The sequence below is a fragment of the Melitaea cinxia genome, chromosome 5 (genome assembly GCF_905220565.1).
Source record: "Melitaea cinxia chromosome 5, ilMelCinx1.1, whole genome shotgun sequence".
Taxonomy (NCBI): domain Eukaryota; kingdom Metazoa; phylum Arthropoda; class Insecta; order Lepidoptera; family Nymphalidae; genus Melitaea; species Melitaea cinxia.
In genome coordinates this window covers 2,011,698-2,026,949 of record NC_059398.1, presented here as the reverse complement: position 1 = coordinate 2,026,949, position 15,252 = coordinate 2,011,698, and the positions used below count along the sequence as shown (strand labels likewise).

Here is a 15,252-nt window from a genome sequence, read left to right as displayed (position 1 = left end):
GGAAAGGGGATATCCTTAGTTTGGTACCGTGATAAGGAAACCAGGATCTGATGATGGGATCCTAGACAAATCGGGGGAAACTCTCGAAAATCCGCAATAACTTTTTACTGGGTGTACCGATTTTGATAATTTTTAATTTAATCGAAAGCTGATGTTTATCATGTGGTCACATATAAATTTTATCAAGATCTGATAACTACTTTTTGAGTAATCTTTGATAACGCGTAGTTGCTTGACTATTTTTTTGTCGATCTACCTAGTTGATGTAATTGAAGTCGGTTTTTTTTTTTCGTTTGCGAGCAAACACAATTATAAAAACTAATAATCACTTTAAAATTTTAATTTGTAAAATGACAATTCGAAAGTGCTTTTGAAGCCTATTTGAATAAAGTTGTTTTTAATTTTGATTTTGATAACACCTGTTAAAATAAGAAATTAGTACAATGTGAAGTATTTAGTCATTATTAAAATTGTTTTAACGATTTAATTCGATTACAAAAGGATATTACTTATAAACACTCTATTATAAAATAAAATATTTTAATAAAAATTAAATAATTTATTTATATTGATTTAGAATTGTTTAATATATTCTGTAAATAATAGGAACTGAGCACTTTAATATTTATTTATTACATTATATTTATATGCAATTTTACATTTATTTAATTACCTTACACTTAATCAATAATGAAATGTCAATATTTTTGGTTTTCCTATTATGTGGGTAATTACGTCAGGAATTAGGTATGATTATTTTAATGATGTTGATTAATTTTATTTTGTCCTTTCTATAACAACAATTAATAATTCTTCCTTGCTGCGCTCTCTTAAATTATAACGTGATGTGATACGGCCTATTCATCTATCTTAATACTGTTTTGAAAAGTTTGTATTCTCAGGACGATAACTTTTATTGTATTACGATTAGTTATACCTAGTTACGAGTGGTAGTGGAATTGTGTGTTATCCCTTAGTTATCTCTTACAACACCCGCGGGAAGAGAAGGGGTGGCTATGCACTTTACTGCCGTAACCACACAGCATGAAAATATATGGAAAAAAAATATTCGTAACGCCTATGATCATATATCTAAGCTAAATTAAATTAAATTTAAAAATAAACTGAATATCTCACTTCCTTCGGTTGCATGCGCGTGCGCAGACGAGTAAATATAGCATAACGACTTATAGGGCGGGTAGTTACGGCCGTTGTCGGATTATCGAGTTACTTAAGATTGAGCCGGTAATACGGCCAGCCATAATAATAACTGTTTCTCTCGTCTTATTTTAGATGTTCTAATAATAGATTATTTAGACAAAGTTGGGTGTATGTAGCTGCATGTGTATATAAAATCTTGTATGGCTTATAACATCGTAGTGTAATACTGATGTTTATTTTCTTTTTAAAAAAGTAACTTTTGAGTTTATGCAGTCTATAGACTCATTATTTCGAATTGTTTTTTGTTTTTTTAACGGTTTCCTATTTTTATGAGAAAGAACCGGAGTTCGAAACACATATCTTTAAATTGATATGCTGAATAAAATTGTTCCATATTTAAAAAGAAACTTGACAAAGACGAAAAAAAAAAACAGACAAAATAATCAATAAAGCAGATGTTTGATTAACTGGAATACATCCACGCATACTTACATGTGTGTATGTATAGTATGTCTGTATGTAGAGTCGCGTGCGTTTAAAGCCTTACACAAAATAAAAGACATACAAACACCTGCGATCGAGTTGAGCACTTTTGTGATGCCGATTGCTGATAAATAGCTCTTAATACCATAAATGGAAATTATGCTTTACATATTTATGTTAAGGTCGATTTTTGTCTGAGCGGTTGTCTGAAAGGAAGGAAGGTGGGCACGCGCGCATCCCGGAGGGAACAGGGACAGGTGGCGAGTGATTTAATTAGAGGACAAGTGAGGTACCTACCGGTATGCTATTGCTGCCTCGACGTTTTCCTGTCCTGCCAGACGGATTATTATAATATGGAAATATGATTTGATTGAGACGTAACGTGATTAAATTATTCGTTAACTAGCGACCCGCCCGGACTTAGCATGGGTGCAATGCTGATACTAAATATAAAATAAATATTTGCAATGTAAGCGCAAAAATATGTGTGTTATTTACGATATCACATTAGAAACCTTTAAAACTATCAGTATTCCTCTGCTATATTATGCATGAATTATAACCTTTCTCTGGAATCACTCTATTTATTAAAGAAAACCGCATCACAGTCCGTTGCGTAGTTTTAAAGATCTAAGCATACAGTCAGCGGGAAACGACTTTTTTTTTATACTATGAAATGATAAAAGTTTAAGCAGCTTTATAGCTAGCTGTGCCCGCGACTTCGTCCGCGTGGAATGTAACAAAAAAGTTATTGTTTAGTTTGCAGAGTTATAAAATAAATAAATTTCCAAAATAAAAGTAGCCTAAGTTACTTCTTACTACATCGCTATCTGCCAGTGAAAGTCCCGTCAAAATCGATCTAACCGTTTCAGAGATAATCTGGAACAAACAGACAGTCAGGGAGACATTTTTTTTTAAATGTCATTTTGGCACATGTATATCCATATGCATTTAGTAAAAAGCGGTTATTTTAATACTACAAACAGACACTCCGATTTTATTTATTCGTATAGATAACTACTATTATCGATAGACGCTAACACAACCATCACTACAGGTAATTAAATATAACGCGTAACTAAATAAAATATAACTCATAAAGAAAAACATATATTCAAAAACATCTCAAACCTTTTATCTTTAAAACGATATTCGTGTAAAACTAATAATAAATTATTTGATAGAATTTTAAAAATCCGTTCGATAAGAAATGGGTCTGTATTAACACAGAGTCTTAATTACCGGTTAGCGGGTAGTGTTGCCGTGGGTCATAAAATCGTAAGGCCGGAGCGGGTGGTCGCACACTGTACACACAGTAAACAACTGACGCACGTGTGTAACTGTCGTAAATTTTCAATACTTCGCCATCGTAAACGTCCCGGTTGTGTGGGTCAAGGAATGAGAAAAAAATGGGAAAGAGAAGCAGCGAGTCTTGTTGTATATCTATGTTATACGAGTACGTTATACGCAAATTGAATTTAAAGAAAATAATTTTAATGTAATACGTGTATGTCATAAAAAATAAGTATGTATTTAGTTAGTTTACGATTTACTACAAAAGGCAAAGGATAATCTAGTATAGATATCACGAATCTAAAATCATGTTATTCTGTACGAGAAAATACATCACGAAGAAATCAAGTAATTCGGAGACATGTCATGAGGTAGTTCTAACCGCTGCTACTGTATCGTGTCCAGTACCCAAAGGTTATTTGGAAGAAATCGCTATTTAGCGATAAGATCGCCTTTGTACATCTTGTATTGTATCTTTTTTTATATGTGTCTGTATATCGGTGTACATTAAGAATAAATAAATATATAAATAGTTTGCAGTAGGAAATCTCTAAATCCGCATCTCACTTGGTAATTGTAATATACTTACACTATCATGCTAACCGTACGCGTGCTTACCATCATTCTAGCGATATAAAAAATACGCCTTTTCCGCTGTATAGCACAAACAGTATCTTCAAGCGTCTCTCATCACTTAGACCAAGTTGTAAGCCGCGATTAGGGTACTAATTATTAGGTGAGATCGCCCCGCATTGCTTTAGTTGATCCTAATTTAGATAACGAGCGAAGGAAGTCGGGTGAGGTGCTAATAACAATTATTTATTGTTCGCGCTAATCTTTTCATGAGCCTTTTACGGTTTTCCTCCTTACCCTTGTATGTAACGAGTTTTTGAAATTGATTTTACCGTCATATAATTATATTGAAGTAACTTTAAGATAATTATTGATTTTGGAATCAATTTTGTTTTTGATGGAGAGAGAGTGTTGATACGTTGATGTGATAATTATACTCTTAAATTAATACGTGAAGCAAAATTTTTGTACCTTGTACCTTGTGCTAATTTTTTTTTTTAAATTATGCATAAAAATTTATTAAATAAAATTAAAAAAAAAACATTACCCACACTACCATGTATTTGACACACACACACGCATACTATAATTTTTGTTGATTGTCAAAATCTGTAGTCAAATTGAAAATTTTAAATATTATTAAAATATTTTAAGTATTATTTAAATTTGTAATTATTGTGGAATTTCGACCATTGGGCAACCACTAGTACTCTTAAATCTCTATCTATATATGACATAGTCATTTGATAAGTTTTATAAAATTAAAACATCATTGAGATATTTTTATACAATTTTAATTATGTCTTAAGTAGGTATGTATAAAACCGTAAAATAGACTCAATTACTGATTCTTTGTGACGTTCAAATGAGTGTTAGGCAAATGAAATGACGATCACATACGATGATTAAAAAACTTTATCTTATTATTTTTCAAATCCTTTACAATCATTACATAGTAAGAAACAAAGTCGCTTCCCGCTGTCTGTATGCTTAGATCTTTAAAACTACGCAACGGATTTTGATGCGGTTTTCTTTAGTAAATAATGATACCAGAGGAAGGTTTATATGATCTTGATTTTTTTTTGAATTTTTTGAATTACTTGAATTTTTGAATTTTTTTATTTTTGATTTTTTTTTTTTGATTTTACTTTTCCTTTATTTAATTTTGTTATGTTGTTTTGCTGTACTAACCCAATATGGACTTAAAATCTAGTCTACAATAAAGTATTATTATTATTTTATATGTACAATATAGTAGAGGAACACTGATAGTTTTTGCGACCGTGCAGGGCTGGGGTGGTACGGTAGTTACAAATAAAATAAAGTGAGTTAAGCCTAGATTTATATTATTACAATTATATTTTATGATAAATATACCAACTACCTATCTCATTGCTGCTAATAGAACCGTAGCGGAAAAACATCAACTACCAACCAATCCACAGATATTTAAAACAGCACGTGGGCAAGACCACTCAGAACTGATAAATAAATATGATCGATTCCGTCTCTGTGTATTATAAAATTAATTAAATAAATGAATACGTAATTTATTTACGACCAATTCTATGAATGGTGCGGCGACTGTTCAAGGGCACTTTCATTTGTACCAGAAGTAGGGCACGATCACTCCCACGCACGGACCGACAGTAAAATGCGTGAATTATACTCACATTAGCACGATGCGCAGGAGTCTGTGATTCTTCTCACCTTGAGAGTTGTATATAGGTGCATATAGTACATATGTATGTTCGTCTTGATATGAAAATATGCCATATCTTTGTTATTTATACATTAATTTCTATGAAAAAGATAAAAGTTATTATTTAAGTATAGTGGATAATAATTTAGTTGACGATGTATTATTAGTTTGTAATTTTATGTTACTTGTTACATTATATACATTATTTTTATGTACTTTGTGGTTTATTATGCTGTACACACTGTTAACAAGAACATTACAAAAGTTTCATACGAGAAATTCCGATTATAATAATTCCTTAACGTCATTAATAAAATCTTTTTTTATTTATTTATTTGATATGATTGGTGTTTATTAAGAAGTTTAGTTAGTAAAGCACAATAGTATTGTTCTAGTGAGTACATATCCAGTCCCACTGTTACCGGACTGACTACGAAATCGCTTTGGAAGTTTTATTGAAAGACAACTGTGTTCTGGCCTCTTTTTTGATTTAACTAAATCAAAATAATTCCTTAACAAATCATTTAGTTCTTAATTCCGATAAAGATGCGCCTACGCATGGCTTTCACCGACCATTTGCATTTGAGACCAGCCGAAATTGCCGGCTTGCGCAAGATTAGGTACCCGCTATTGTGGCATACGTTATGATTATCGACAGCCATATGGGATAGTGAATGGTACATGGAGTATGGTGTTGCGTTTTATCTTATTATAGCTTCAAATACACTATACCAAACTATTTTACGCAACAAGAATTTATAACCTCCTTTGCCTTTCTTGTAGTTTTCGTTTAAAATCTTGACATACGTATATGGTATCATGCCACTGATACACACACAAGTACAGTCAATGAATTAATACTAACTAGTGGTCGCCCAGAGGTCGAAAATCGACCATAATTAAAAATTTAAATTAAAAAAAAAACAAAAAATAATGAAAATTAAAAACCTTTTTTAAGTTTTTAAATTTGGGTACAGACTGACAATCAACAAAAATAATAATAATAATAATAAGCGTGTGTATCAAATACATAGGTAGTGTGTGTAATGTTTTTTTAATTTATTTAATTTACTTTTTATGCATAATTAAAAAAAAATATGGATTTTGCACTTAGTCACTATATGAACTATAAGTGTGCGAAATTTTATACTTACTTCTCCGTCCGCGTAATTTTCGTAAAAAGGGGTACGAAGTTTTTGCTTCACGTATTAATATATACATAGATACAATCAAATTAAAAAGTTTGTTTGAAGTTGGTTCCGGTCTTTCAATAATGCTTTTTAAAATCGCCTTTTTAACCCTTTTTTAATGTAAGTGAGGTTATTTTATCCAGGATCATAAAAATAAGCCCCTAACACTTTACGATTCCTAAAAGGATGTCTTTCTGAGTCATGGGTTCCGAACAAACAAAAAAAAAAACAAACGACTGTACAGCCTCTACAAACATTTGTCATATGCGGCAATCGATGTAACCAACGGTGAGTCTCTGACAACTGAACTAACTCTTCGTCAAATATAACCTGAAACGAAACACAAGGAGCGCGAGGAGTAACTGCTAATTAATGTCTGCAATCAATGGAAGAAACCAAGAGAAAGGTCTAGTTGAAAATACTAAGTTGAATAATATACGAAAGTGAGTTCGCGTGCCGCTCGCCATTCTCACGGGTCTGCAGACCCTTGCAATCTTCTCATTGAGGCAATCATGACGGCCCACCCTATGCGGGTGTCTTGCGCTCGGCCTTTGTTCCAATCGAGTTACTTTTACGAGCGCACAACATACGTTGACATGTTTTTTATAAAATAGTAATTATTGTGTAGACGTAGAAAATAAGTCTGCATTTTGTTTCTGTTAAATTTTAAGGTCATAAATCTAAAAATAATATTGTCAGAAGTGTTCGATAATTTAACCATGTGTGCAAGCGAGAAGCATAAAACTAAACCACGCGTATTACACATGATTTATAAGGGATGGAGAAAAGTCACTCAAATAGAGGCAGTAGTTTTGGTACAAAATACGTTTACAAATCAACTTCCGTTGGTTAATACTAAAATATTAAAGCCTTTAAGCCTACAGTACGCTATTCAATATTATATTATTCATTGTACTCAACTCATGATCTTTTAATTAAAAATATCTTAGCGAAGCCCGTCAAATTCAGTAATCACGACGAAGTGATCTCTAGAAGGGTCACTGCAATCGCGACATATGGCTTCTGTGTTCAAATTTCATAGAAGTATATATATCTGTATTTTGCGTTAAAAAATGGTTGCATTTTATTTTAAATGACTTAACTCTCTGCCGATAGTTCTCAAGGTTATTTATTCAATTTTAATTGTATATCTTCCATCCATCAGCCTATAATCCATTGCTGGACATAGGTCTCCCCTTATGTTCGCCACTTTGTCCGATTCTGCACCCTCTGAATCCATCGGCTTTCCGTTGTCTTCTTCAGTCGTCACCTGGTTGGGGGCGTCCTGTGCCCCTTTTGGCGAGTGGTGGTTTACTTCGTATGTCAAATAGTCCCTTGCCGATGTCGGAATCAGAGAAGGAGCCACGGATAAACGGAATAACTTTACATTTACTTACTTGTTCATTTATAATTTAAAACACTTGAAAGGTTATGCCTTTAAACCAGACATTACAGATTAAGATCACTACTATAAAACTGTTACGAGCTTGTGGACGGAGCTGTACAACTAACGACAATTAATTGTTTACCATTAATGAAACTAACATAAAGAGTGATCATATGTTACTAGCCAAGATTATAAAAACTAAAAGGTAACATAGACGGTGCAAAAAAAACCCAATTACATTAACACTACGGAATTTAATTATCATCATTATCATATCATTTTCATTAAAATATGAGCAGCAGGAGGTTATTACGGGCTAAATAAATCAATCAAATAAATTATAAACTTGTCTTGTTTCCAATATAGTATAAGACTTTAATAAAATTTTAAGTAATTTGTAATTCGTATCAAAGAAAAATGGCTATCGACGAGGCGACGTCATCTCGTCTGCGTCGTCCTCGTAACAAGTAACAATTAGTGTTATAAACTGACATTCCAACCGCTGCGTCTCTTAAATATCGTGACCTATATCATACCATCGGACTTGTTTTGTACCTATAGTCTTAGATTTATGTTTGTAAAACCGGTAGTCAAATAGTATACGTCATCGTAATGTAATGAAAATTGTGATTGTTATGTTTTGCGCAAACCGTACCCCGCGGCTTTGCCATTACAAGTTTTGTCTTTCATTCTTTCTCTATAAATAGAATGGTGTAGTGTAGTATAAAAAAATAACCCAGAGTCCTACTCTGTAGTATGAATCCAAATAGTATGAAGTTTGGTTCAAATTAATGTAGTAGTTTTAGCAAGACGCGCAGAAAGGACACACAGACACAGTCTTGACTCTCTTTCGAAACGAAAATTGTCCAAGGTCGTTCCTAACTCGTAGTATGAATTCAAATCGTCCACGTTTCATTCAAATTTATTCAGTTGTTTTAGCGTTAGGCGCAGCCAACACACACAATGCAGTCACATAAAAAAAAAGTTTTAATTTTGGGGTGTACATTATTGTACAAAACCTTTAATTAAATGTGTATTTATTTTGTAGCACAAGCGAAGCGAAAAAAAATCAAACGCATTTTCATAAAGTTTAAATAAGCTCAGTTAATGTGGTTAGACCTTACCACCATTTAAGCAGGCATCCTACCACAAATTACCATTCATAAGTACTCAGGCAAATGCTTACCACCGTATACCTACGCGACACTAATTGCTCGTGTAAAAAGATTATGTTAAGTTAACAAGAGATAGGTGTGTGTTTGTCTTGGTATGTCGCAACGCTAACGAGATGAAATTGTGACTCTTACGACATTGATAACAACAAAAACGCGCTAATTAGATAACGTATTTATTTGTGTGGGACGGATTTTTATGTATCTTTATTTTAATATAACTAAATGATAATATTTTTTATTTTTATTTTTACGCAACTAAATGATAAATATTAGATGTTTATATTTAAATATTTTGTAGTAACTATTTTCAATCGATCTTTCAGCGATAAGACCGCCTTTGTACATCTTTCGTTTTATGTTTTTTTTTTTCTCTGATGTTTCTTTTAATGGTGTACAATAAAGAGTATTATTATTCAATTTAACTATGGTCGAAATGAAAACAAGGAAATAATTTAAAATTTCCTAAATATCTATGAATAAAGATGAATTTTTTGGTTGTTTTTTTATTGTCGAACATAAATATCTTTATGTATTTTTGTGTTCCACTTCATTTGTTATGAATAAATAAGCTTTAGATAATGAGACGTAGTGGAATTTTTTTCATTAATATAAGATAAACAACCTCAAGAAATAAATGTACTTTACTTATACAACTTTAGGCTTATGTCCAGCAGTGGACTGCAATAGGCTGAACTGACTGACTGACTTATATAAGTTATACTATAACAGCAAAGGTCGATTTGACCTAATATTTGATCAAACGTTGGCTCAAATTATGGTTGAGTTGAATGTCTGTAGGCCTTCGTCATCTTTGCTTCATCTTTGACAAAGGTTAAGTTCATACGTTACCGATTTATTGTTATCATGTGACTTACAGTCTAAAAATGTACGAAATTTTTTAAAGGTATCAATACAAAGGAGTTTTTAATTTAGAATTTATTTGATAAAAAAAAATGGTTAACTGCGTTTTGTTTTAAGGGTCCAATATCTGCCTTGTAGCTCTCGAATAAATAAGGATTTTCAAAATGAAAGTAAAATTGATCCAGCAGTTTGAAAAATATCCTTTCTTATTTTTACTTTACTAAAATAGAATTATCTCATGTTAGTTTATAAGTTTTTAAATTCATAATTATTTATTATTTAAGCAATATTGTACAAAAATTACAAAAACAGTTAGTTATTGTGCTTCAAAGCAGTAAATTATATATTTATTAGCCGTCATAAATCTCTTCCCTAACCGCTGTTTGTAAAATGACTTTATTAGTCACGACAGTCACTGATACAAGTAAAACAACGCCATTTATATTTGATATACCTACTTCATATGTCTTTGTTAACCGACATAAAAAAGGAGGAGGTTCGCAATTCGACTGTATTTTTAGAGTTCCGTACCTCAAAAGGAAAAAACGGAACTCGTATAGGATCACTTTGTTGTTCGTTTGTTAGTCAAGAACCCTTTTCTCAGGTACACGTAGAGTACAAGAGTATCAAGATGAAATTCATATTAAATACTCAGGTCTACTGTCCCTTGGAACTGTGAAAAAATCAAACTTTTAAACCTACGCAATCAAAAGATCACAGCCGTTTATGTTGCAAATTTCGACACTCTTGTGAGTGGAGGGAATCAAAACCTACAGGGTACTTCCCGTGAACTTGGAATCTTGAAATTTGGTAGTAAGCAACGTCTTATAGTACCTACAGATTGAGGAAAAATTGCGAAAACCGTTATTAGTTACATCACATAATAAAATTATTTTTAATAATTTTTGTACGGAGCCCTCGGTGCGCGAGTCCGACTCGCACTTGGCCGGTTTTTTTTTATGTGTGCTACCTCAGAACTTGTCTGAGTGGACCGATTTCGATCTAGTTAAGCTATGTTATATCTAAAAACGCGTATTTTTTTTAGTATTACTTCATCTACCACGTTGTGTTAATTTGCGAAGACATTGAAGTCGGTTTTTTATATAACTAAATCGGCAAGCAAGCGTACGGCTCACCTGATGTAAAGCGATTACCGTAGTTTATAGACTGCTACACCTGGAGAATCGCAAGTGTGATGACGACCCTATCCCCAATTCCCCACAGAAGCTCTGGTCACCTTACTCACCTACAGTAACACAACACTGCTTGAATACTGTATTATTTAGCTGTGATTTTCTGTAAGGTCGACGTACTACCCCAGTCGGGGTGACCCATATTTTGAGGAGGAAATTTCCTAGGGGAGATTGGGGATAGGTTAATAAAATAAAATATAAAAAATAGCAATGAATTGGCTACCGGTTAGTTTATAGTTACTGTACGTGTTAACATAAATAATATACGACGAGTGCAGCGTAAATCAAAACAACTTATCTTCTTGAGAAATATCAGATATGACACGTACATTTTCATACGCAAAAGTAAAAAAAAAAATCAAGCCAGGTGGCGCTGCCGTGAGTCATTCTGACTATACTGACGACGAGTTGAGTTGACTCATCCACACCGATTGGACGCGTCCATTTAACAAGATGGACGTGACCGTACCGAATAACAATTAAAACAGTATTATATTACTAAAGTTTTCTGGAAGACGCTAGATTAAACTGACTGGAAATTGACTAATTGTATTCTCAACATATTCGATGACGTTTCTATTAGTCACTTCAGTTCATACACATTTAGAGCCCACAAAATAGCCAAGCGATTTTACTACACGACTTTCTAAGTCAAACTTCTTTAGAATTGTTGTGGTTTGAAACTAGATGAAACGATAATTGTGTTTGCTACATAACAAAAATCCGACTTCAATTACATCGACAAGTAAAAAAACGTAAGTAGACGAAAAAAATTAACAAACGCACTAGTCGTCACTACGATTTTCGAGGGTTCCCCTCGATTTCTCTGGTATTCCATTATCAGATCCTGACTTATCATGGTTGGGATATCTACTACTATATCAACAAAAAAAGAATTATCAAAATCGGTTCAATAACGACGAAGTTATCCCCGAACATACATAAAAAAATATATGGGGTCGAATTGAGTAACCTGTAAACCTGTAACTTTTTTGAAGTCGGTTAAGAATGCGTCATGATAAAGAAAGAAACACGTAAATGTATGGGAGAAAATGAGATAGAAATACATTACTGCTCAAAACGCGTAAACGACGCGTTTTTCCGCCCGCCCGTCTTCATCGTCGATAGATCAAATCACAACAGCCTACCTTCCTACGACTTTTCAGAAGTTTCACTTCTACCGTGTGTAAACTGCGCGCACACACACACACACACAAACACACACACACACACACTCTTTTACATATGTTGCATGTTTGAGAATAGTATGTAAATATGTTTAACATATAGACACGGTCGGCTGTTTCTAAGGTAGGCAACTTAATGCCTATGTTATAGGTGACACTTGACTATTTTTTTTTATAAATGTACAACATACACTTCTTAATATTACATCGAGACCCTTAACCGAGGTTACAATCCTTGAATAAAAGCAGGATTACTGCTAATTGTGCCAACGGACTTGCTACAAATCAAGAATAATTATATAAGACATGTAAATCCATCGTTTGTGTTGAGTGTCTACACAAAATGTTATTTTCTCTAAGCTTTCAATTGACAAGGCTAACAAAGTTTATAGAGAAGCAACTGATATTGAACTCCATCGAAAAATTCAAAAAAAAAAAGAAACCTCAAGTACCTAATACATTTTCTTTAACAATTTCCTTTACTTCTTAAAAGAAAAAGTGTTGTATAAGGATGGTAAAGTATTGTATAATGTGTGCTTTGATAATAGCACATTGTTGATTTGCCCTCAAGACGTTGTGTTACTTGTTACATTAGCTCGGGATAGCGCTACAAAATTATAATGATAATTTTAACATTATTTATACAACGAGTTATATCTTTATTTATATTTTTTCTTTTAATAATTTTGATTAATTAATTTTCAATATTACTTTTAAAACCATTAAGTGATAATTTAAATTTATCAATCTCATTATAATTATTTAATTTTGCTCTTAATTATATAATTTTCTTTTTTAAACCTGTTTAAAACTATTTTTTCAAGATAAATGTTTTTTAATTAACCTTTTTGCGACTTCACTCGCAAATAATTATTTTTAATAATCTTATAAGACTGTAAGTAATTGTAGTCGCAAAAAAAATAGTTTTATGAAATAAAAAAAAAATATATAATCTATTTCAAAATCCCGTAAACTTATACGATTATAAAAATTATGTGGTGTCATGGGACATCAGGTAGGAACGAAGTTCCTTCGGATAGTATAGAAAGCAACACAATTTGAAAAAAATAATGTTGAATTTTATATATATTTTCTAGTTCTCGATTTTTTTTTTAATTTTGTTGATTGGTTTTTAATTAAGTACATAAAAGTATTTAGGAAATTATTTTAGAAAATAACAAATACCGTAAAATAAAATAAATCAAAGAAAATAATAATAATTTAAACTATTAAGTGAAATAAAAAAAAACATATGTCTTTTTATTTTCGTCGACAGTATAAAATTACATATATAATTTAAAAAAAGTTTACTAGTAATATTTTAGTTTTACAAACGTCATATTATACAGTCGTGTGATTGATATTACGTCATTTCCGTTATATATTTTTCTTACGGTTTTAGTATCACATTTTTTTCAGTTCAGTCGCCCAGCCAAATGTCAAGCCTGCCGTAAGGAACTTCGTTCCAAAAATAGACAACCTAATATGATTTATACGTAAAATAGAATATGTCATAGAGGATATTCTTACCTTCTTGTGTGTCTAAGGTGAGACGATTCTCTAAATAGCCCCCTCTTCCGGCGCCAGAAATACATCTGTCGTCCGCCGCAAAACGCTCACGCAACTGACAGAGTGACAAAATGACGATAGCTTTATTTAAAAAAAAAAAAACACAACTTGTAAAAAGGTTTTATATTTATATATAGGCTTGTTAAATGGAATTTTTTTCAATATGCATTGTTAAATTATTATATGAAAGATGATAAGATGAACGTAACGATGGTGTTTTAATTGTAGAATACCACCACCAAATCATATAGACAAGATGACTTTAATTATAAATAATTATTAGATTTTTTTTTTTATAATAAGGAAGAGAATATTTTTCTATTTATTAATGCTTATTTCGTTTATGATCAAATTCGTCGTATTTACGTTGATGTAATATTTTTTTTTTTAAATAAATTACCAAATACTTAATAATTATAGTGATGATATAACAACCGCTATTTTATTTCATCGTTTGATCTTGATTTATTCGGAAACTGCCAGTTTGATTTGGTAAATTGTTTTAGAGTTACACAGTCAGTATGCAACATATTTTTCACTACTGATAGGCTTTAAAACATCTCAAGATAACAAAAAAGAGGATTAACGATAAAAAATGCTAAAAAATGGTTTAAATTTATTATTTTTTTGGGCCAGTTGAGTACATCTATTGTATATAATATACTTAAGTATATGTGTTCTACGAGTGAGTAATACTTATTGTTTAACAATAATAATGTTTTATTTCTGAATTAATAATACTATTCATATCATATCTATTATAAAATTTATCAATAAAAACGATTGTATTATCATCATCACTTCAGCCTATCGCGGTGCCCTGCTAGACATAGACCTCCACAAGTTCGCGCCAAAAATGGCGTGAACTCATGTATATTATAATTACAAACGTGAAATGTAAATACCTATATTCTATTGTAAAAAAAGAATTATGTCGCGACATATATTCTGTGTTGTGCTAGATTTTACACAAAATTTCGACACACTGTCGATATGAGTCAGTTATATAGAAATACGATTTGGCGAGCTGTTGCCCAGCCGGGGATTGAACTCTGTCTATTTGCGTGTCTGGCACATCGCCAGCGCGGGCCCTTGCGTCTGTTTGACCTTATTCATCGTTAGATGGCCGTAGCGTTAGCATTTTCTATTGATACTCGTATTATATCGTTTATTATATATTGTTGTTATATCAACAGTACTAGATTAATATATATAAAAAATCAAATCGAAAATATATTAATTCAAGTAGGCTTATAAAAACTCTTTTGAATTGTGAGTAATTTTCGATATATTCAAATAATACAGATATTGTGAAGCTACAACTGATTTAGAAAGTAGATGCTGCTGAGAGAATAAAAATATTATAATACATTAAAGTGCTACTCATTTGTGTTATTATTTGTATATTGTTTTTCTTAAAAAAGCTATAAAAAAAATAACGGTTTGTTCTAAATTCTAATCCGCTAAAGAATTTTTTA

General features: G+C 31.9%; 1 protein-coding gene across 1 annotated transcript in view; it reads left to right on the top strand.

Annotated features, from left to right (window-relative positions):
* The window catches only part of LOC123653637 (integrin alpha-PS2), a 112,545-nt gene that overhangs the window by 31,862 nt on the left and 65,431 nt on the right, over window positions 1-15,252 (top strand). The window lies entirely within an intron of this gene.